Source organism: Lolium perenne, chromosome 4 (genome assembly GCF_019359855.2).
Source record: "Lolium perenne isolate Kyuss_39 chromosome 4, Kyuss_2.0, whole genome shotgun sequence".
Taxonomy (NCBI): Eukaryota; Viridiplantae; Streptophyta; class Magnoliopsida; order Poales; family Poaceae; genus Lolium; species Lolium perenne.
This window is the reverse complement of record NC_067247.2, coordinates 173,046,302-173,068,537: the sequence shown is the minus strand read 5'-3', so window position 1 is coordinate 173,068,537 and position 22,236 is coordinate 173,046,302.

Here is a 22,236-nt window from a genome sequence, read left to right as displayed (position 1 = left end):
CGCGACGCCAAGATCTGGGGGACAGGAGTCTCTGTTCCGGCACCCTGCCGGAGCGGGGAAGTGCCCCCGGAAGGCGTCTCCATCGACACCGCTGCCATCTCCACCGCCATCTTCATCACCGCTGCTGCTCCCATGAGGAGGGAGTAGTTCTCCATCGAGGCTCGGGGCTGTACCGGTAGCTATGTGGTTAATCTCTCTCCTATGTACCTCAATACAATGATCTCATGAGCTGCTTTACATGATTGAGATTCATATGAGTTTTGTATCACTACTATCTATGTGCTACTCTAGCAAAGTTATTAAAGTAGTTCTATTCCTCCTGCACGTGTGTAAAGACGACAGTGTGTGCACCGTGTTAGTACTTTGTTTATGCTATGATCATGATCTCTTGTAGATTGCGAAGTTAACTATTGCTATGATAATATTGATGTGATCTATTCCTCCTACATATGCATGAAGGTGAAAGTGTGCATGCTATGTTAGTACTTGGTTTAGTCCTTTGATCTATCTTACACTATAAGGTTACTTAAACATGAGCATTATTGTGGAGCTTGTTAACTCCGGCATTGAGGGTTCGTGTAATCCTACGCAATGTGTTCATCATCCAACAAAAGTGTAGAGTATGCATTTATCTATTTTGTTATGTGATCAATGTTGAGAGTGTCCACTAGTGAAAGTGTAATCCCTAGGCCTTGTTCTTAAATACTGCTATCGCTACTTGTTTACTACTGCTGCATTACTACTGCTTGTTTACTGTTTTACTGCGTTACTACTGCTGCAATACTACCACCATCGACTACACGCCAGCAAGCTATTTTCTGGCACCGTTGCTACTACTCATATATATTCATACCACCTGTATTTCACTATCTCTTCGCCGAACTAGTGCACCTATTAGGTGTGTTGGGGACACAAGAGACTTCTTGCTTTGTGGTTGCAGGGTTGCATGAGAGGGATATCTTTGACCTCTTCCTCCCTGAGTTCGATAAAACTTGGGTGATCCACTTAAGGGAAAACTTGCTGCTGTTCTACAAACCTCTGCTCTTGGAGGCCCAACACTGTCTACAGGAAAAGGAGGGGGAAGTAGACATCAGCCGCCGGTGCGCCGCCTAGCCCCTGTGGGCGTCGTCGGCGACGTCGTCGTCGTGGACGACGTCCCCGGGCGGCGAGGCGCTGTTGTGCCTCGACCGCGCCGGGGACTCCGGCCACGGAGACCACAGGGCCTCCTCCCACGGCGAGTGGCGGTCCGGAGCCACCCGAGGCTGCGGCGGCGCACGGAGCAGCGCCTCCTCCCCGAGGCGCTGCGCCTCTCCGCCGTGCGCGGCGCCCGGCCACCCGGCGCCGCCGCGCGCCTCCTCGCCGCTGCTCCTCGCGGCGCTCCTAGTCGGGCGGCGCCGGCCTCCTCCCGCCGCGCCGCCTCCTCCTCCTCCCGTCGCTCTCGGCGGGCCTGGGCGTAGAGCTCCCAGCCCTCCGCCTCCTCGACCTCCCCGCCGGGCCGCCTCCTCCATCTCGGAGGTGCGAATGGCCGCATGGAGGTGCGGCCATTTCGCGTCCTCCTCCGCCGCCGAGATGAGGAGCGCGGCGCGAGGTCCGGGTCCTCCTCCGAGGACTCGGGCTTGGGCTCCAGCAGCAGCGGCGGCGGCGGTTGCGGCAATGCCGCGCCGCCGCGGGCGGCCTCTCCGATGTGGAGCCCGCCTCGGTTTCGTCCGGACGGCCGCAGCGCCGGCGGACGACGGCGGCTGCTGCTCGCCTCGTCGTCGTTGGCTCAGGAAGCGATGCGCCGCTTCGGGGCCATGGCGGCGGTTTCGCTGGGGAGTGGAGTGGGGACTAGAGTGGAGGGCCGATCCCCTCCGGTCCCCATTTAATAGTCTCCCGGTCACCGACAGTGGGCCCAAGGGAGACGAGGCGACCAGCGCGCGGACGCGAGCGGACGGCGCGTGCCATCCGCGGCCACGCAAACCTAGCCCAGATTTGGGCCGGGTTTGCGTCGTTCCGGACGCCGCGGCCGTCCGCTTTTGCGGTGCGTCCCCGCGCTGGGCCGCGTTTTTGTCCGGCTCGACCCAAACGGACGCGCGGGCGCGGTTTGGGTCGCGCGGTTGGAGATGCCCTTATGCATGCTGTTTTTCCTGCTCTTCTCTCTCCCGCAGATTCAGTTTTGTTCTGCTTTTTGGGCACAAGAGGCAGCGGTACTACCGGTTTGGATTATTTTTCTACCTCTTTTCTGCACAGTTTTGGCGCAAACAGTAGTACCGTTTTAGCAAGCAGTAGTACCGGTTTTGCGCAATCTGACCATTTTTCAGCCATCAACAGTCATATTTCTGAGCCCGTATTTATACCCTCCTTTCACCTCCGCCACACTAGTTCTTCCCATCCATTCTCTCTCCTCCATTGTTGACTTTGAAGAGCTTGATCCTCCTCTTGATCTCCCCACTATTTCTTGCATCTTTTGAGGGAAAGGAGAGAGAAGATCTAGATCTAGTGCTCCACCAAGTGAATCCTCTCCTAGTGAGGGGAGGGGATCTTACTAGATCTAGATCTTGGAGTAAATTGGTGTTTCTGCTCCTATTTTGTTCTTCCTCCCTTATTCCCCCAATAGTTTTTGTAGCTTTGTTGTAATTTGGGAGAGAAGAACTTGGGCATCTTAGTGGTGTTCTTAGCCATTTGCATTAGGTGCATTGGTTTGGGTTCTCTTCGGGGTTTCGATCTCGTGTGAGTTCGTGTGAGTTCCCTTCTTGGAACCCTAGAGGGCTTGTTGACCTTAGTGGTGTTGTTGCCTTCGTGTCCTTGTCGCCTTTGTGGCGTGGTAGCCTTTGTGGTCTTGTTGCCTTTGTGGCCTTTGTCGCCTTTATGGCGTGGTAGCCTTTGTGACGTTGTTGCCTTTATGGAGTGTGGTAGCCTTTGTGGTTTTAGAGCCGGTTGTGGCGCGTTGGAGTCTTTGTGGTCTTGTTCCCGTGTGTGGAGTGTTCTAGTCTTTTTGGCCTTGAACTTGAGAGCCTCCGGTATTGTGGAGTTTGCCTCAAGCTTGATACTTGTGTGTTTGCCCAAGCTTGTACGGATTCGGTGACCACCCTCAAGGGTCCCTTAGTGGATCGAGGCTTTCCCTTTGGTGGAAAGGCTCGAGGAGAATACGGTGGCCCTAGCGGCTCATTGGAGTGCCTCGTGCCTCCACACCACTCCAACGGAGACGTAGCACCCAAGGGTGTGAACTTCGGGATATATCGTTGTCTCCTCGTGCACCGGTTACTTCTCAACCCGAGCTCATTTACCTATGCGCTTTACATTGTGACAGCCTTCATGCTTGATGTTCCATATCTAGTTTGTTATCACCTTGTTGCTTATCATGCTTAGCATAGGTTGTTGGTGCACATAGGCAAACCCTAGTTGATAGGCTTTGAGCTAAACAAGTAAACCTTAAGTAGTTTTATTTCGCCTTGTTTAACCCTCAAGTAGAAGTTTTACAACCCGCCTATTCACCTCCCCTCTAGGACACGTCCTTGTACATTCATCTTGGAGTCCCATACCTCTTTAGAATGATCAATCATCTTGTTATAAAATTGTTAAAAGAGGGTTTGGATGTTTTAATCCCACTATTGTTGAGCTTGATAAATTATGTGTTTGTAGATCATGAAAATCATGCTTTATGTGATAGTTATATTGTTGAGTTTATTCATGATGCTACTAAAAATTATTATGAGAGAGGAAAATATGGTTATAGAAGTATTCATGGTACTAAAACACCTCTCTATATGCTGAAAGTTTTGAAATTACTCTTGTTTTATCTTCTTATGCTTGTCACTTTGTTCTTTCTGAATTTATTTGTGTGCAAGATTCCAATGCATAGGAAGTAGGTTAGACTTAAATGTGTTTTGAATTTGCTTCTTGATGCTCCTTTTGCCTCATTTTCTATTTTCATGAGAGCATCATTAAAACTATCAGACCTAGCTAAAAGGCATTAAAGAAAAGCACTCTTGGGAGATAACCCATGTTTTATTTCTGTAATTTTTCTTTTATTGAGTAGTAGTACAATTAATATTATCAACCAATATAGGATCATCATCTGGAGCTTTATCATAAACATTTTCTAAGCAAAACTCTTTAGTACCATGCATTTCGAAGTAAGGCACAAATAAAGGATTATCATAAGATCTATCAAAATAGCATGGATTATCATAGATAACATGATCATAATTATTATCACAAGTTTTACTCATAGTAAATATTTCAAGAGAATCCACAGGAACATAACCTTCATCCTCCTTTGGTAATCATGGGGGAAAATCAAATAGTGTAAGAGATAAAGAGTTACTCTCATTAGAAGGTAGGCATGGGTAGCTAATCCATTCTTCCTCCTTTTGTTCATCACTCTCCTCCTCTTTTTCATCTAATGAGCTTTCAGGTTCAGCAATTTCTTCTTCCACAAGTTCCTACAAATTGTGGATACATTCTTGTGCATGACCGAGTCTCTCTTTATAATAAATTATATACCAATCATTGCTGAAATTTTCTATTCAATAATCAAGGATAGAAGAGACCGTATCTTTAAGGTTATTACAAGCAACACAGGTTTCATAATTTTTAGACATGAACGATTCTATTTCAGAAGCTCCCATAAATAAAACAAATTGTTCTACTTCTTCAAATCCAAGATGAATATAGTTATTCCAATGATAGTTCATAATTAAAACTTCTTTACTAAAACCACATTGGAATTTAAGATGTTTAGTATCCTGTTCAGAGAGACAATTTATATCATGGCGTTTAAGCAAAATTTCAGCAATTTGATTCAACTATTTTAACACGCCTATCATGACTTTACCCTTAATTGATTCTCTATACTTTATAAATAATTGTTTAAGTTTCATAAAGGTTCTAGCATGTTCTTCCATAACAACAGTTTTTTAGGTTTTTTGTTTTTCAATTTTTTCATGGATTTTTAAGTATATAAGAAAAATAAAACAAGCCAAAAATAAACTAGAAAAAAGTAAACTAAACAAAAGACAAGTATTGATGACCCACAAGTATAGGGGATCACAATTCGACACAAGGGAAGACAAAGAATACTTATAAGTCTTAACAACGGAGTTGTCAATGCGGCTGCACCTGGAAAAACACTAGTAATAGGGGTGATGTGAAAGCAGCAGTAATATGAGAGCAACATTAATAGTAACACGGTAGTAGTAGCAATAACACAGATGCAATGGCACCAGAAAATATTCTAGTGTGTAGTTGACTGTAGAGCAATGATGATGACATAAAGACCGGGGTTCCCAACTATCTACACTAGTGGTAACTCTCCAAACAAATAACATGTCCTGGGTGAACAAATTACAGTTGGACAATTGATAACTGCGAAGGCATGACAATGCATGCTATGATAAGATAAAGTTTACTGTAGTATTTAATTGAGTATTACAACATGATACACAGACCGCTATCCAGCATGCATCTGTGCCTAAATAATCCACCTTCAAGTTAGCATCCGCAACCTTTCAGTATTAAGTTGCAAGCAACATATTATTGCATTAAGTAAAGTGCATAATGTAAACAACACAATTATCCTTGGACAAAGCACTGTTGTTTTACCCCTAGTGGCAACAACACATCTACAACCTTAGAGGTTGTTGTCACTCCCCCAGATTAAATGGAGACTAAACCCACTATCTAGCAGAAATACTCCCTCTTGGAGATACATGCAACTAATTGATCAGACTAACCGCAAGTACCGAAGAGCATGCAAGATCTTAAATAAACAATAGTATGATAACATGATGAACAATCTGATCACAATTCCACAATTTATCGGATCCCAACAAACACAATACTAATTACATCATATGGATCTCAATTATGTAAGACAGCTCATGAGATTATTGTATTGAAGTACGTGGGAGAGAGTACCAACTAGCTACAGCCAAGAATCCGTAGTCCATGGGAGAACTACTCACAAACCATCATGGAGTCGTAGTGGAGGCGGCGGAGTCGATGGAGATGGCTTCGGGGGTCAATCCCCGTCCCGGTAGGCTGCCGGAATAGGAACTTCTGACCCCCGAAACTTGTCTTCGATAGCGGCAGAGTTACGAAACTTTTCGTGGATGGAGGCTCGGGTGTTTAGGGTTTTCGCGAGGAAGGCAATATATAAGCGGAAGAGCGAGGTCGGTGGGCACCTGAGGGGACCACACCAGCCCTAGGCGCGGCCAGGGGGCTCGCACCTAGGCATGGTGTGGCCGCCTCCTGGTTCTTCTCCGTTTCCCCTTTGGACTCCGTCCTCGTGACAGCAAAATAGAAATTTTGGCTTTTGTTTTGTCCAATTCCGAGAATATTTTTAGAACAACTTCGCTGAAATACAAAAATAGCAGAAAACATGAAGTGACACTCTGGCATCTTGTTAATAGGTTAGTTCCAGAAAATGCATAAAAATGCAACGAAGTGTAAACAAAACATATAGAAATTGGTGTAAAACAAGCATGTAGCATAAAAAATTATAGATACGTTTGTAACGTATCAGCGACGCGCTGTTCCTGCTGGACACCCTAGAGCGCGCCGGGGACTCGCCCTTTCCCAGGCGGAGTGCGGGTCCAGAGGGCTCGCTGGCCTACGCAGGCGTGCCAGCCGTGCTGCCTCCTTCTCCCACTGCTCCGTTGTAGCGGCCTGAAGCTCCGCCTCGTTCTTGAGGCGGAGGAGACGCTCCTCCTCCTCCCGGAGCGCGGCCTCGGATCTCAAAAAATTGTGCGGCCTCTTTCGGCTTCATTCAATGACGCTAGTCAGTTTCCACCACAGTTGGTCAGCCACCGTCTTCCTCCTCCCATAAGATCTCGCTATCGCCACAGTGACATAGATCCTATCCCGCAGCGGCAACAGCAGCGCTATCGCGAATGCCGCCGGCGTGACTTGCCGGCTGCTATCGGCATCGTGGTCGTTCGCGCTCGGCTCGAACTCGCGCTTCGGGCCCATGGTGGCGGAAGCTCGAGCGCGTGGATAGGGACAGTCCGCCTCCCAATCCACATTTATTAAGACTCGCAGGCGGCGACAGGTGGGTCCTGGGAAGTGAGCAAGCGGACACGGGAGGACGCCGCGTGCCATCCACGGTCACACAAACCTGTCTCAGATTTGAGCCAACTTTGCATCGTCCTCAATGCTGCGGTCATCTGTTTTCGAAATGCTTCGCGAAGTTGGGCCGTGTTTTTATCTGCGCGACCCATCCGAAGGCACGGGCATGTGATGAGTCGCTGTGTTGGAGATGGGCTTAGAAAAGGTCGGGCCCGGCGGACTGATGCGCGCGCCACGCAGCACTCTCCGGTTCAGTTGCGTGTTTGCGGGTTTTTTTTTTTTTTTTTTTTTTTTTTTTTGTATATCCTCGCTGTTCCACTCTAGCGTCTACTGACGCGATGCAAGTGGGTTTGAATGGATCCCAAAATTGACAGCAAATCAGTGCCGTTGCGTCGAGACGAAACCCAGTAATGACACGCATGGGCATGGGCATGTGTGCGGTGACTGCTGATGATGAGCGCACCGCGCACAGACAAAATCGAAGAGAAATCTACGCGGTGACTGCGTCAATCATACACTCCTATACTACACACATAAACACATAGCTTAATATATGCATTATTTTTATTTTACAGTACTTCTGCGGGAGAATGGAGCCTGCAGTTGATAGTTAGGCCATCTCCAACGGGTGCGTCCGCAGACAGGCGCATCCTGCTCCAGCGGAGCGACGCATCGTGTCCGGAGCGTCCGCAACAAGTAAGCGCGGCGTAAATATGCGGCACGTTTGCGTTTACGTGGACACTGCACGGTCGCGTCTTCGTTTTCCCCACGGGTCCGCCTGGCAGCGACCCTGGTTCGATCGGCCTCGAATTAAAGCACAACAAGCGCGCCGATGTCAACCACCGGAGTGGCAACCGCGTCGATCAACTCGCCAACCGCCGGAATGGAGCATCGAACCGCCGCCGAAGAGCAACCGCATGCCTCTTCGTTTGCCCCGCAGAATAGAACCCCTGCGCCTGCTGTAATTCACGTCGAACCACCTGCCAATCTTCTTCTTCTTTTCCAACACCGGGTAGCCAGGCGCCATGAGCAACTCGTCCTTGTCGTCGGACTCGGAGAGCGAGGGAAAGCCGCCGGGATAGCAACATTGGTGGAAAACGCCTGCGACGCCCAGCGACCCTAGCTCCACGCCGAGGGAGGTCGAGTAGGACGGAGGCGTCGTTGGCAGCGACGGCGAGGAGGATGAGGAGGAGGACTCTGACACCAATTTCGCACGGCTGGAGGCGGCGGACGAGAAGGCGGTGGCAAGGAAGGAGGCAAGGGCCCGGGCAAGGGCGCATGCGGAGCGTCGTCGTCCGTTCACCGACGACGATGACGAAGACGCCACTTCGTCCAACTGGAACTCCTCCACGGACGCATCGTCCGGCAGTTCCTCTTTCGAGGAGGAGGTGACAAGCAAGAGGCGCGTGCGTGAGGACAACAAGGCATAACCTTCTAACAAGAAGGCCAAGAATTTGCTTATAGTTTCTTTGTTTTTTAATTTGTTGTCTAGTTTGTATGTTAAATATATTTGAACTTGTTCGATTCTAGTAATCAGTACTACTTATTTTCGCGTTTGAACTTGCTCATTCAAAGATTGGGGACAACTTGCAACCAATATACAAATTGAGCAGTTCTTCAACAAAAAAAAAGGAAGCAAGGAAACAACACAGTGGATTGTCCAAAATGCGTCGGACCACTAGGGGGTGACCCTCGATGCAAACGAACAATTCGTGCCTCGCGATTATTTCCGCGTCCGCTAGACGACGCAAACGGACACCCACGAACAGTTTAGGTGTCCAAAATGCGTCGCTTGGAGATGCCGTTAGGCACTTACGATGCGTGTCCACGAATCAAGGCCCCGAGTAGTGGGCTGGAGCGGCATCTGCGTTCAACGCACCAGAGTCGCAACAAGGATTTGACCCTCACGCTGGCGGCTGTCCTCATGTGACCTGAGGTCTGAGGAGATGACAGTATGACACCACCTCGATCAACCGGATTAGGAGTAGACGCGTGCATATGCATGCGCGTGCGGCCGTGCGGGGGAAATGGGCGACACCCAGACGAGATCGGTGTGATGGACATGGAGCGCACAGCGTACGCAAGTGATAACAGCAACTTATCCATGACGCTCACAAGAGATTATCGTCCATGCAAAAATACAGCGGCCAAGGGCAATATTTTCTCCTGACCATCGCTCTCCTGTCGCCCCCTCCAGGCGACAGGGGAGCGAAACCCTAGCCTCCCGCCGCCACCTCCCCACCTCCTCTGCCCGTCCCCTCGTCGCCTCCCGAGGCCGCCGCCAGCTAAGCCGTGCGCCGCCAAGGACGGGGGCGGTGAGGATCTATGCCTCTTGGGCCCCCGCATGGCCGCCCCGGAGGGAAGCCACCATGCCGGTCCCGGAGGTCGCCGTCGTCCGCGCTAGTTCCACGCGTGGCCCGCCGCCGCCCTGCTCGCCGCCGTCCCCTCGTCGCGTCTGCGTCGTCCACGCCGTGCCGTCTCGCGCGCCGGCCCTGGCGGCGGGATCTGGATCTCGGCCGGCTTCGCCTCGCCGCCGGCAGCTCGCCGTCCGGCCACGGCGCGGCCCCTGTAGCTTGGGGTGGCCGCGGTTTCCGCCTGGCACGGCGCTGCCTAGTGCGCCGCCGGCGCTCGCGCGCGCGGCTCTGTTGGGCAGGCTCCTGCGGGCTCAGATGGGCCCCTGCGGGCTCAGATGGGCCCCTGCGGGCCCCGATGGGCGCCTCCCAGCTCCGTTTCCTGTTTGACGGACGGCAACAAGGCACCCTGCTCGGCGGGGCACCTCTTCTGCCAGGGCCTACGGTGGGCCTGATGACAGACGACAACGTTGACACTCCAGACGAAAGCTTCGCACCATTGGTGCCGATGTTGGCGGTGCCCTTGGGTACCGTTTTCCCTGTTGAGGGCTTCATCGGGGAGCTTGGTCTCCTGCTGTCGCTAGTTCTTGCGTTCTCCGGGTGAAAACCTCGGCTCCTTGGAGCGGGCGGTGGCGACACACTGTGCCGTTACCTTCTTGAAGGCGCCGCTTTTGGAGTCCGTAGTCCTCGTGGTGTGGTAGATGGGTGGTAGTTGTGCTTGGTTGCCTTGTCGTCGAGGGTGGTGGATGCCGGGGCGGCATCCCCGGACGGTTGACGTGCGCCGAGGCGGCGGCCTCGGATGGTCTTGCAGCGATGACTCCATGGGGTGTGGTCATGGTCTTGCAAGGCATGGGTGGCGTGTTCGTGCTACGTGGTTAGCGAGCTCGTCGGCCCGGCCTATGCGACGGGGTGGTCGGTGTGGCTGGCAAGTCGGGGCGGCGGCACCGGATCTTTTGGCGCGGCGTCCGTGGTCTGCGGGTGGTCGCCTTGGTAGCTTGGGCTACAGGTCGTCCACGCCGTGCGGCGTTGCGGCTCGCCTCCGAGCAGGGGACGTCGGAGCAGCGGCTCCGGGTTTGGTGGTGTGTGTTTGGTCGTCGGTGGTCTCGTTTCGTGTGGGCGATGAGGCTCCGACTATTGTGCGGTTTTTTCGGCCGGTTTCCCTCATAAACTCGGCCACTCTGTATGGTTTTTGGGTCTGGTTTCCCTGATTAACTGAGCCAAATCTTCTTCTATTAATATATCGAGCAGCTCACCTGCCGAATTCTCAAAAAGATTATCGTCCATGCTAAGTCGAATCTGGGAGCTAGGAGTGTGCAGCAAACTGAATTAATTTGGCTAGTTTCAACCTTGATGAAATTGACCGCCATCATCGAGTACCGCTCTGCAGTATACTGCTGATGATACAATAGTTATTGTTTTTAGAAAAAAAATACTACAGTAGTATCTCTAGAAAATTGAAATAGATTTTTACTTGTTTTAATTTGAATAATATTCAACTATGGTGGGAATCACAAAATTCAATTGGCTAAAAGCATCTCCAACGGAAGCACTAAAACGTACCAGAGTTGTAAAAACTGCTAATTTAGCGCGTGGGAGGCATTTTTGCGCGCTCAGCGTGCGGCATATTGCGCTATCACGAGCGACAAATTTGCTGCTCGGGCTTCAGCCCGCTAGAAAACCCGAGGCGGCGCGCAAACTCGCAACCGTCGATCTGAGAGCTCCGTGTGCGCCCTCCCGCCTCCATTCTCGCGCTGCCGCTGGCGATTTTCTGGTGATGCACGCCTCCACGGCCACTCCCTCACCCCTTAGTACTCCATACACCTCGCCCCCGCAAACCCTAGCGCTAGCTCCACCGCCAACCCTACAATCGGCGTCGACCGCGGTCTCTTCGCGGCCCCACGGTTGTCGGGCGTCTAGAGTGCCGCCACCATGCCCCCGCTGACAAGGAGTACGCATCTCAAATGGCCTCCGACCAAATGAAGGGGAAGACAAGCCCAACAAGTTGGTCATCTCGCGTCGAGTCCATCCACCGTCGGCCGAATTCTACCCAACGCTGCCTCCACTAGTTTCCAGCACGCTGCATTTCAGCGTATCCGCTGAAGCTACCGCCAGCGCCACGCGCGAAAAAGGCAAAACCCGCGCTGTAAGTTGATTATAACGCGCGCGTCTTTGCGGCGCCTGTTGGAGTTGCTCTAATTTCCCTTTTGTATGTATGATGAAGGAGTTCGGTGGTATGGGTATTCTAAGCCTCTAGGATATGAATCTTTGGCTAATTGGATCCAGGATTAAAAGATACATAAAGGGAGAATGCACCATGTGGAAGAAAATTATTAACAATATTTTTCATACTATAGATCTAAATATTTTCTTTTCTGCCATTACACACAACCTTCTACTCTTTGGAAGGATGTGATGTGTGCTGCTCAGGCAGTCAAATTTGGGTATAAGTGGAAAGTGGGGGATGGCAAGATAATTAGATTTTGGGAGGATATTTCGTATGGCAATACTAATTTAGCTACTCAATTTTGGGATATTTATTTTGTCTCAAATCAACAAATAAGGATATAGTTGAGCCGTGGGATGGAACAAACTTAAAAATACGATTTTAGAAGGACCTTTTCCGAGGAGATGATGGTGCAATGGCATGAGATAGTAGAGATAAATGGATTATATTTATCTAAATCCATGTATGTCTTAGTTAATTTTAGAGGCGTGACTCCTCTTTTTATTCATGCCGTGTGGGATTTGAAGGTTCCACCTAAATTCAGGTGTTTTTGTGGCTGTTTTCACAAAACAAAATTACGAGTAGAGATAATCTTAGAAAAAGAGGAATTCCAAAACCCTTGGAATGTAATTTTTTGAAAAGAATTTGATTCATTTGATCATTTGTTCTTTGAATGCATTATAGCTAGGAATCCGTGGGGTATTGTTATTTTTAATAGAAGTTGAATGTTTTGAAGATTTTGCATCTAGATGGTGGTGTAATAAACGCTTCCTTCAATATAATTTCATTTCCTCTGTTGTTCTGTGGAGGATTTGGAATTTTAGAAATAACTTTGTGTTTAATAGAACTAATTGGCTCGGTTTAAAGCAGGTGTGGAGACTGGTGGTAACCTATCTAAGAAATTGGAAGATGTCTTCCAAAGATCTGTGCTGTAAAGAATTGATAATGATGTTGCAACGGCTGGAAAAACTTCTGGCGACACCTATGCAGCTGAAGTAAAGCTGAAATGCACTGATTTTAGTTGGATCTCTTGCTGGGAACATGCTAAGAAGATGCATCATGGAGGAAGAGCAACTCAAGAGTATCTCCAAGAACATCCAGATGATGACTCTGTCCATTTTGTGATGTGATCTGTGATCTTCTAGAGGTGCTAAGAGCATCTCCACTCGTCTCCCCGACGAGGCCCCCGGCGAGCGTTTTTTCCATCCGAACGGCGTAATTCGGCCCAGTCGCGCCCCCGGTTCCTCGTTTTCGTCCGGATTTGGGCCTAAATTCATCCGGCGATCCCACGCCATCCCCGGCCCCCCGGGGAGCGCTCGGGGAGTCCGGACGAAAGGAAAGCGTGGGAAACACCGAGGAAACTTCCCGCGCGTCTGGTGGCCCCAACTTGTCGGCGAGAGAAACCGATCGTCGTCCTCATCGCATCGTCTTCCGCGCGCTGTAAAAGCCTGCCGCCGGTCTGCATTCGCCGGCCACGCGGCGAGTTAATGTCGTCGTCTTCCGCGCACGCATCGTCTTCCGCGCGCACTAAAGGCTGCCGCCGGTCAGCTCGCCGCGGACGCGTCGCATTCCACGCGTCATTAATCACCCGCGCCAGCCGCGCCTATATACGCCGGTCCGCTCGCCGCGAGGCGTACCCCGTGCTCCACTCTCCCTCCACTCTTCCTCTACTCTCCCAATGGCGTTCTACGACGACGACGGCGTAGCCAACAACGGCTTCCCCCGCCGGTCGCTCTACGCGTGGGAGGGGCACCTCCTCCACCAGGCGGGGTACCCCTGCCCGCCGGACACGAGGCCTCCCGGCGGCGGGTGGCGGCTTAGTGCTGGCGGCGTACCAATCTGTTGCGGTCAAAACCCACCGGCGGGCAGCGACGGGCAACACAGTAGAGCCGGAAACAACTTAGGGCTGCGGCTGGCCCTGGTCCCTCCGAGCGACGGCCCGCAAAGCCTCTGGTACACACGTCCGATGCTGATGCAAGGGCGTGCCACCTGACCTATACCTGGTCAGGAAGGTGATGGAGATGCCTCGCTTAGTTTCCTGCATGGCATACACGTAAACATTAAATACGAGCCTCGATCGGCTCTCAGGTTATCCTGTGAATCGGCTCAAGGAGCCGATCCACCCATGATTCGTACGAGGTGCACGAATATATGGTGGTCCTGCTTGATCAAGATAAAGCTAACTCGATCTACGACGATTTAGGGTTTTCACCGCATAATCGGATCATCCTACTCACGATTGGGCCTCGCGGCCACGCACGGTGATCGTAAGCCGATCCTAGACAAGGCCTAAAAACCAACACGAGGTTGATCCCCGGAACATCCTGTCTAGGACTAGCAAACGACACCCTACGTGCCGCTGGATCCTCCAACCCTTTGTAAGGCCTAACTATTGCAGATATTAAACTAATCCTTGAAGAACAAGGAGCAACCGTAACGGATCGGATCTACTAAATAATGATCAAGCGGGGTGCCGCCCCTACACCTAAGATAGGTGTAAGGGCGGCTAGATATGCAAGGGTTGCACTACGATAGCATATGATACGAAGAACAATGCTAACCCTAACATATCTGAGATAACTACGTTGCTCGCCATCAACAAGGCTTCAGTACGAGCAACGCATGAACAACGAGACAAGCTTGTGCTGCCTAGATCGCAAGATGCGATCTAGGCAGCATGATGCTTACCGGTAGAAACCCTCGAGACGAAGGAGTTGGCGATGCGCCGAGATTGATTTGTGGTTGAACGTTGGTTGTTGTTTATTTCATAAACCCTAGATACATATTTATAGTCCAGGGGACTTTCTAATTTAGGCGTGCACCTAACCGTGCACGAGTACAACTCTATCTTTTAATCTAAGATGCGATCTACTATAATTAAAGATACACGGGCAATCTAGCCCAAATTCTTCGTGCAAGGCCGCTTCAGAGATCTTCCACATGTAATCTTCCAAGCCCATCTCCCTTACGGCCCACCTCCTGATTTGGCCAAAATCTGGTGATAACACATGCCCCCCTGGTTTTGGTAATGATAATTTCAAAACCACTCTGTTTTTCCTTCGAAGGGTCATGTCGTGGCAGAGCAGAACTGTTGCAGTATCCTTCATCATGATGCCCTGTCTTCTCAACTTCTCTGTAAAATTTGACAACTTTAGCATCACCCCCTCGGAAACTGCAATGGCATTAAATCTCCACTAGGCTCCTTATTATTTAACCGTGCCGATTGGTTAACCCACTTCATCCCCTTCCTCTGTTCTAGCCATCGGCACCAAAAAACCCTCTTCTCCTGTAGCAATGCCTTCCTCTTCCTCCGTCTCCTCCGGCCTCTCCCTCCAATCCTTCTCCTCGAGCGAGCCGGAGTGGAACTCCGATCACGTGCCAGAGGGCGACCTGCCTCTGACCGATGGGGAAGACGACCTCAAGTTCCTCATCGAAGGGGAGCTGATAAGCGAAAGCGAAGACGACCTCCATCCCTGGGTGAAACCCACCTCCTCCGACGGGAAGGGGGAAGAAGTAGAGGAAGAAGAAGAAAAAGAGGGGGGCAGCCCCTCCTCCCCCGCCAAGCTTCTGCCGGTAAAGCGATTCCGCGCTTGGGCGGACAGTGAAGACGATGATGATGACGAGGAGGAGGAGGAGGAGGATGAATCCTCCTCCTCCATCGGGTACCCGCCGACAAAGCGCTTCCGCTCTTGGACGGACAGCGAGGATGATGATGATGACGAGGAAGACGAAGCTCCGGCCAAGGGCTGGGGCAGCAGCGACGAGGACCTTCCTGGGAGCAGCGCCGACGACTTCGACGACGGCGACGATGAGGACAACGACGACTAGTAGAGTAGGACTAGTAGTAGCAGTGCACTAGGCACCAGATCCCTCTTTTGAGAGGTATCGGCTCTTTCTTGTAAAGCCGCTCCTTTGAATTAATGAAAATTGTTCTTCCAATTCATCTTTCAATTAATCCAATTTCAATCCTTCCGCTTGCCACACCAGGACCGATAGCAACGTATCGGACTTTTCTTCCTTGGACGCCCATGAAGCCGGACTCAAATATCGATCAGACCGTCAGTCAAGCACTTCTCAAATTCAGACTGTGATTTGATACCTGATCGTGATATTTCGTAATCCTATAGCCGATGACTATCCATCGGCTATTTTAAGAATCCAGTCTCTTCCCTTTTCTTGCAGCAACAGGACGGTCCAAGCCCCGCAAAAGCCGATGGCTCCCTTTCCCGGCTCCTCTCCGTAGCTTTAGCAGTCTTCTTCTGCAACACCTCACCGCTTTCGGAGAAGATTACGATGCAGGGTCGGCCGATGCAACTCCAATCGGCTCCAAAAACAGAGCATCTACCAATTTAGTTGCCCCCCGAGCCTTAATCAAGGCGAGAATACCGGCGAGGATGCACAGATCAAACAAAAACGGCTCTGACCTCAGGTAATCTGGTAATCCGAGATAGCCGCCATGAAGAGTCAGCCAAACTTCCCCCTACTGACCAGCTTTCTTCTACTGAACGCCGATGTTGTAGATGAAACACCACCAGCGCAAAGGGTTGTCAGCTCATTGCAGCCGAGGCTGCTCTCATTGTATATTCCCTTCAAGGAAACAGAAGCTCCTGAAGCCGCACTGAGAACCATCTTGGCGAAAATCTGGGCCTTGAGCACATATCCGGTAGGCGTTGTGTAATTGTACTAGAGTCGATGGCTGCGCATCGGCTTCGTTTCTTAGTTATAAAGTCGATGCCCTTGCATCGGCTGTATGTCATGAAATTTTTTTTTTACTGGCCGATTTTTTCTATCGGCCCCAATATTTCACTGCACACATGCCACATGTTCACATGTTCATCTGGTTTAGGTGCCCCCCGAGCCGAATCTGTCAGGTAACTGCAGATATCGGCTCTGTAATTTGTACGTCGGCTCCGGTAGGATCAATGTCGAACACAAACAGAACATGTGGTGAGGATAATTTTGGCCGATTGCTGGAATCGGCCTCCATATTGATTGAAGCGCTCAATGAAGGCTCTGTAATGTTCCTTCATAGATCCTTGGGGCCGATCCAAAGGGTCGGCCTCGCCACGTGTCTCATCGGTTTGTTCTTGCTACTCGGTCAGGCCAGTGGATAAGACCAGCCTAACCCTGCCCTTCGTCACGTCGATGCGCTCGCAGTCGTCCAAATTGATACCTGAGAGGGGCTCTTGGCCTGCTGCTTCCCATGCGTTCATGCCAGCCGTTGAAATTTCGGCTGAGTCATCGGCCTGGACGACCTCTACCTCATCTCCATCCCACTGTATTATGCATTGGTGCATCGTGGAGGGAATGCAACAGTTGGCGTGGATCCAATCTCTTCCTAGCAGAACAGCATAGGTGCTCTTGCTATCGACGACGAAGAACGTCGTAGGGATAGTTTTCCTTCCTACGGTCAGATCCACGTTCAGAACACCTTGTGCGTCAGACGCTTGGCCGTTGAAATCGCTCAATGTCATGTTGGTCTTGATTAGATCCGAGCTAGAGCGTCCCAACCGACGTAGCATAGAGTATGGCATAATGTTGACTGCCGCTCCGGTGTCCACCAGCATCTTATTGACAGGCCTCCCATCGATATAACCTCGCAAGTACAGGGCCTTCAGATGTCTGTAGCTTCTTTCTCGTGGCTTCTCAAAGATAACCGGCCGTGGGTCGCAGTCAAGTTGTGCCACAGGTGCCTCATCTAATCCTGGAGCATTGAACTCTGAAGGAAGGATGAACACCATGTTTGTGCCAGCCGATGTCTCGTCATCGGCTTTCCTTTGCTTGGGGCGCCACACCATTTTTTGTGGTCGACCCTCTTCATCCAGGGTCCGCTGAATTTTCGCGGCCAGATCCGGCCGCGCCTTCCTTAGCGTATGCAGGTATAACCTTTCGGCTTCCTCCAAGCCGCGCAATCGCTGAACCCTGCGCTTTTGGGAACGGCTGAGTCCATCAGGGCACCACCTTGGCCAGTGGTACCTGTCTTCTTCTTCTTCTCCCTCGTCTTCCGAATCCTCGAGATCCTCCATCCGAGGGGACTCCGCACGTTTGCTTTGTGGTGGGAGAGGCCCTAAACGTTTGAACACGGACACGTTGGCTGCCTCCTTCTTCTTTTGGTTGCATTCTGGGCAATTGCCGATTGTAGGCAATCGGCTCATTCCTGAATCCCAGCAGTGTCTGAAGAAGGGGCAGTCCCAGTGCCTATCCTCGTCGTCTCGCTCCCTCGACTTCTCCTTGGCACGGCGCTCGCACTCCTCCTCATCGCGATCATGCCGTCGATGTCTTCTGGCTTCTCTAGCCAGACGATCTCTTTCATCATCATCGCTGGATCGTCGGCGTTGGTCATACTGACTCACATACTTGTTGAGGAGGTGATCAGAGAGGGGTCGCTGATATCTTATGTTCTTCACTTCTCCCTCCGTGACGTAGCGCTTGCCATCATGACGGAGCCGATCGCGTGGAGCGGCCTCCTCTGTGTCCTTGCTACGAGAGCAGCTGCCCTCGTCTCCATCCTTGGCAGAGTGGTGCCCAGGTCCTACCATGTTGATACTGAACGAGGATCCTGGCTGGCAACCTTCAGGGTAAGTGCACTCCACCATGTTAACGGCGGGGAAAGGGTGGGTGTCGACCTTCATGGCGTACTGGTTGAAAATCAGACGTCCTTGTTCTATCGCCATTTGGATCTGCTGACGCCACACCCTGCAGTCGTTGGTGGCATGGGAGAGCGAGTTATGCCATTTGCAGTATGGCTTTCCGTTCAGCTCTTGTACCGTGGGGAATTTGAGACCTTCAGGTATCTTCAACTGCTTCTCCTTGAGCAGGAGGTCGAAGATTTGCTCAGTTTTGGTCACGTCAAAATCAAACCCCCTGGGCGGGCCTGGTGGCTTTACCCATTTGCAGGACACGGGGGTTGCCCCCCGAGTCCATTCAGCCATCGCTACCTCTTGATCTCCCGCAGAAACTTCGTCTTCCTCTCGCTTCGACCAGACTACTGCACGCTTGAATTTGTCCTGGTACAAGTCCGGGTGGCGCTGTTCATATGCTGACAGTTTCTGAACCATGTGCGCCAGCGAAGGATAGTCTGCTTGGGAGGCCATGTCTTTGATTTGTGAGGCAAGGCCCACTACTGCCAACTCGACTGCTTCTTTTTCAGTCGCACGAGCCGAATAGCATCGGTTTCTTAGATTTCTGAAGCGCTGGATGTATTCTGCCACAGTTTCCCCACGCTTCTGACGTATCTGTGCTAGATCGGCAAGGCCAGACTCGGAAGCTTCTGAGTGAAACTGCATGTGGAACTGTTCTTCCAACTGCTTCCAAGTCCGGATCGAGTCTGGTGGCAACAAAGTGTACCACCCGAAAGCCGATCCCGTGAGGGACTGTACGAAGAACCTCACGCGTAGTGGATCCGACGCTGAGGCCGTTCCTAGTTGTGCCAAATATCGGCTCACATGCTCGATCGAGCTGGAGCCATCTGATCCACTGAACTTGGAGAAGTCAGGGAGCCGATACTTGGGTGGTAGCGGGACCAACTCGTATTCATCGGGGTACGGCTTGGAATAGCCGATTGTCCTTCTTTTCGGCACCATGCCGAACTGGTCCCTCAGGATCGTGCTGATCTGATCCGCGGTGCTGGCTGCAGGAGTCGAACTCTGAAGATTCGCCGGGGTGGCGTACTTAGCCAGCCATGCTTGCTTTTCCAGCCCTGAGCCAACTGCAGGAGCTGTGCTCTGGAGGTTCGTCGGGGTGGCATATTTAGTTAGCCACGTCTGCTTCTCAAGATCTGTCGCTGACGTTCCTCCTGCTTTCCCAGAAGTCCCTGATGTTGCGGCCTGGTTTGTGAGTGCCCAGTTACCGCAGTCTGGCACGTATGTGCACATGTAGCCGTGGGGGATCTCCTTAGGCGCCTCATGCAAGAACTGGCAGTCACTAGGGTCACCACCGATCTTGTAGACGACGAATGCCGGTGAATTCGGCACTTCTGGTGCTGCCAACGCAAATGGCAGCGGTGGACGGGACTGGAGTGGCATCTCTCCTTGGTGTGTCCCGAGAGCTGGTCCTGACGGAGAGTACTGGTGCCTCATGATCTCCTGGATCACCCGGAGAGCGACACGCTCCAAAGTGTTCACCAGGTTCTCAGAGTGGCGGTGCAGCGAGTGAGCCACCAAGTAGTTGATCTCCTGACGTAGGGACCTGGTGCGTTCTTCCGACGGGGCAGAGGTCTATCCCATCGAGTGCACCATCAGCGAGAACCCCTTCCACCGATGCCATGTGAACGGGTTCGTGAAAAGAGCCGATGAGGTCGGCTTCGAGGATTGCTTTGACCTCGTCATACTTCTTCTTGAGCTCGTCGGTCAGATCCTCGTACGTGATCGAGGTGCCGTCCGCCATCTCAGATGTAGATGGCGATGTGGTTGATGACGGCTTGTCCCACCGGCGTGCGTAATGTGTTGCGGTCAAAACCCACCGGCGGGCAGCGACGGGCAACACAAGAGAGCCGGAACAACTTAGGGCTGCGGCTGGCCCTGGTCCCTCCGAGCGACGGCCCGCAAAGCCTCGGTACACACGTCCGATGCCGATGCAGGGCGTGCCACCTGACCTATACCCGGTCGTGAAGGTGATGGAGATGCCTCGCTTAGTTTCTGCATGGTATACACGTAAACATTAAATACGAGCCTCGATCGGCTCTCAGGTTATCCTGTGAATCGGCTCAAGGAGCCGATCCACCCATGATTCGTACGAGGTGCACGAATATATGGTGGTCCTGCTTGATCAAGATAAAGCTAACTCGATCTACGACGATTTAGGGTTTTCACCGCATAATCGGATCATCCTACTCACGATTGGGCCTCGCGGCCACGCACGGTGATCGTAAGCCGATCCTAGACAAGGCCTAAAAACCAACACGAGGTTGATCCCCGGAACATCCTGTCTAGGACTAGCAAATGACACCCTACGTGCCGCTGGATCCTCCAACCCTTTGTAAGGCCTAACTATTGCAGATATTAAACTAATCCTTGAAGAACAAGGAGCAACCGTAACGGATCGGATCTACTAAATAATGATCAAGCAGTGTCGCCCCTACACCTAAGATAGGTGTAAGGGCGGCTAGATATGCAAGGGTTGCACTACGATAGCATATGATACGAAGAACAATGCTAACCCTAACATATCTGAGATAACTACGTTGCTCGCCATCAACAAGGCTTCAGTACGAGCAACGCATGAACAACGAGACAAGCTTGTGCTGCCTAGATCGCAAGATGCGATCTAGGCAGCATGATGCTTACCGGTAGAAACCCTCGAGACGAAGGAGTTGGCGATGCGCCGAGATTGATTTGTGGTTGAACGTTGGTTGTTGTTTATTTCATAAACCCTAGATACATATTTATAGTCCAGGGGACTTTCTAATTTAGGCGTGCACCTAACCGTGCACGAGTACAACTCTATCTTTTAATCTAAGATGCGATCTACTATAATTAAAGATACACGGGCAATCTAGCCCAAATTCTTCGTGCAAGGCCGCTTCAGAGATCTTCCACATGTAATCTTCCAAGCCCATCTCCCTTACGGCCCACCTCCTGATTTGGCCAAAATCTGGTGATAACACAATCCCGCCGCCGCATCGGGGCCACGCCCTCGACGTTGCCATCGAGGAGGCGCGGATGACCTTGACGGACGAGGAACGCGCCGAGCCACGCCACCACCCCGACAACTACACGGCGTGGAACTCGTACTTCCTGCGGCAGTGGGAGCGGGAGCTCGCCTCCTACGACGGTCCGCCGCCTCCGCCTCCGCGCAACAACGCCGCGGGCCGCCGACGTTGGTGGAGCGCGCCGGAAAGGATGCTGGCGAACGTCCTCGCGCACATTGAGGGCGGAAACTACCCGGTGCTCACGATGCCCCCTCCATCGAGGGCATCGGCGAGCCGCCGCCGGGGAAACGTCTGGCAGCCACGGCGAATGGCTGTCAGTTCGTCGTCTTCCGGATCGGCGCCGAGGTCATCCTTCGCGCCGGTGAAGAGGGAGGAGGCGACGTCGCCTTCGACGCCGGTGCGCGTCAAGAAGGAGCCAGCGTCTCCGCCGCCGACCAGAGGGCGCAGCAGCGGCGCCCTCGTCATCCGCGACCAACCCTCCCAGCCAGGGCGGAAGAGGAAGGCGCCGAAAAAGGAGGACGCCGCGGCCGCCGCCGCAAACAAAGCTCGCCGAGGAGGAGGCGAAGCGCGCGGAGGACGCCGCCGTGGCGGAGGCGATCGCCGTGTCGCTCAACGACCGGGTGCCCGCCGACAACGCTCCCCGAGGACGCCGCCTGCGTGGTCTGCAAGACCGGGAGCGCGAGGAGGAGGAGCAGCAACGGCGGCCGCCGGACTCGGCCGCCGCACGCCGACTCGCCGTCCGCGCCTCCCGCGCCGCTTCCGGCCGCCGCCGACGACGCCGCGCGCTACCGCCGTCCTGCGACGCCTCCATCCGGCGTCGTTGTCCCCGTCGTCGACCTCGAGTCCTCGGACGACGAATGGTACAAGCCATCCCCGGGGTGGGGAGACGCCGGCCAGGGCAGCAGCCGCCAGGCCGCGCCGCCGAGGGCGCCGAAGGTCGAGGACGACGGCTCCGACGACGGCGG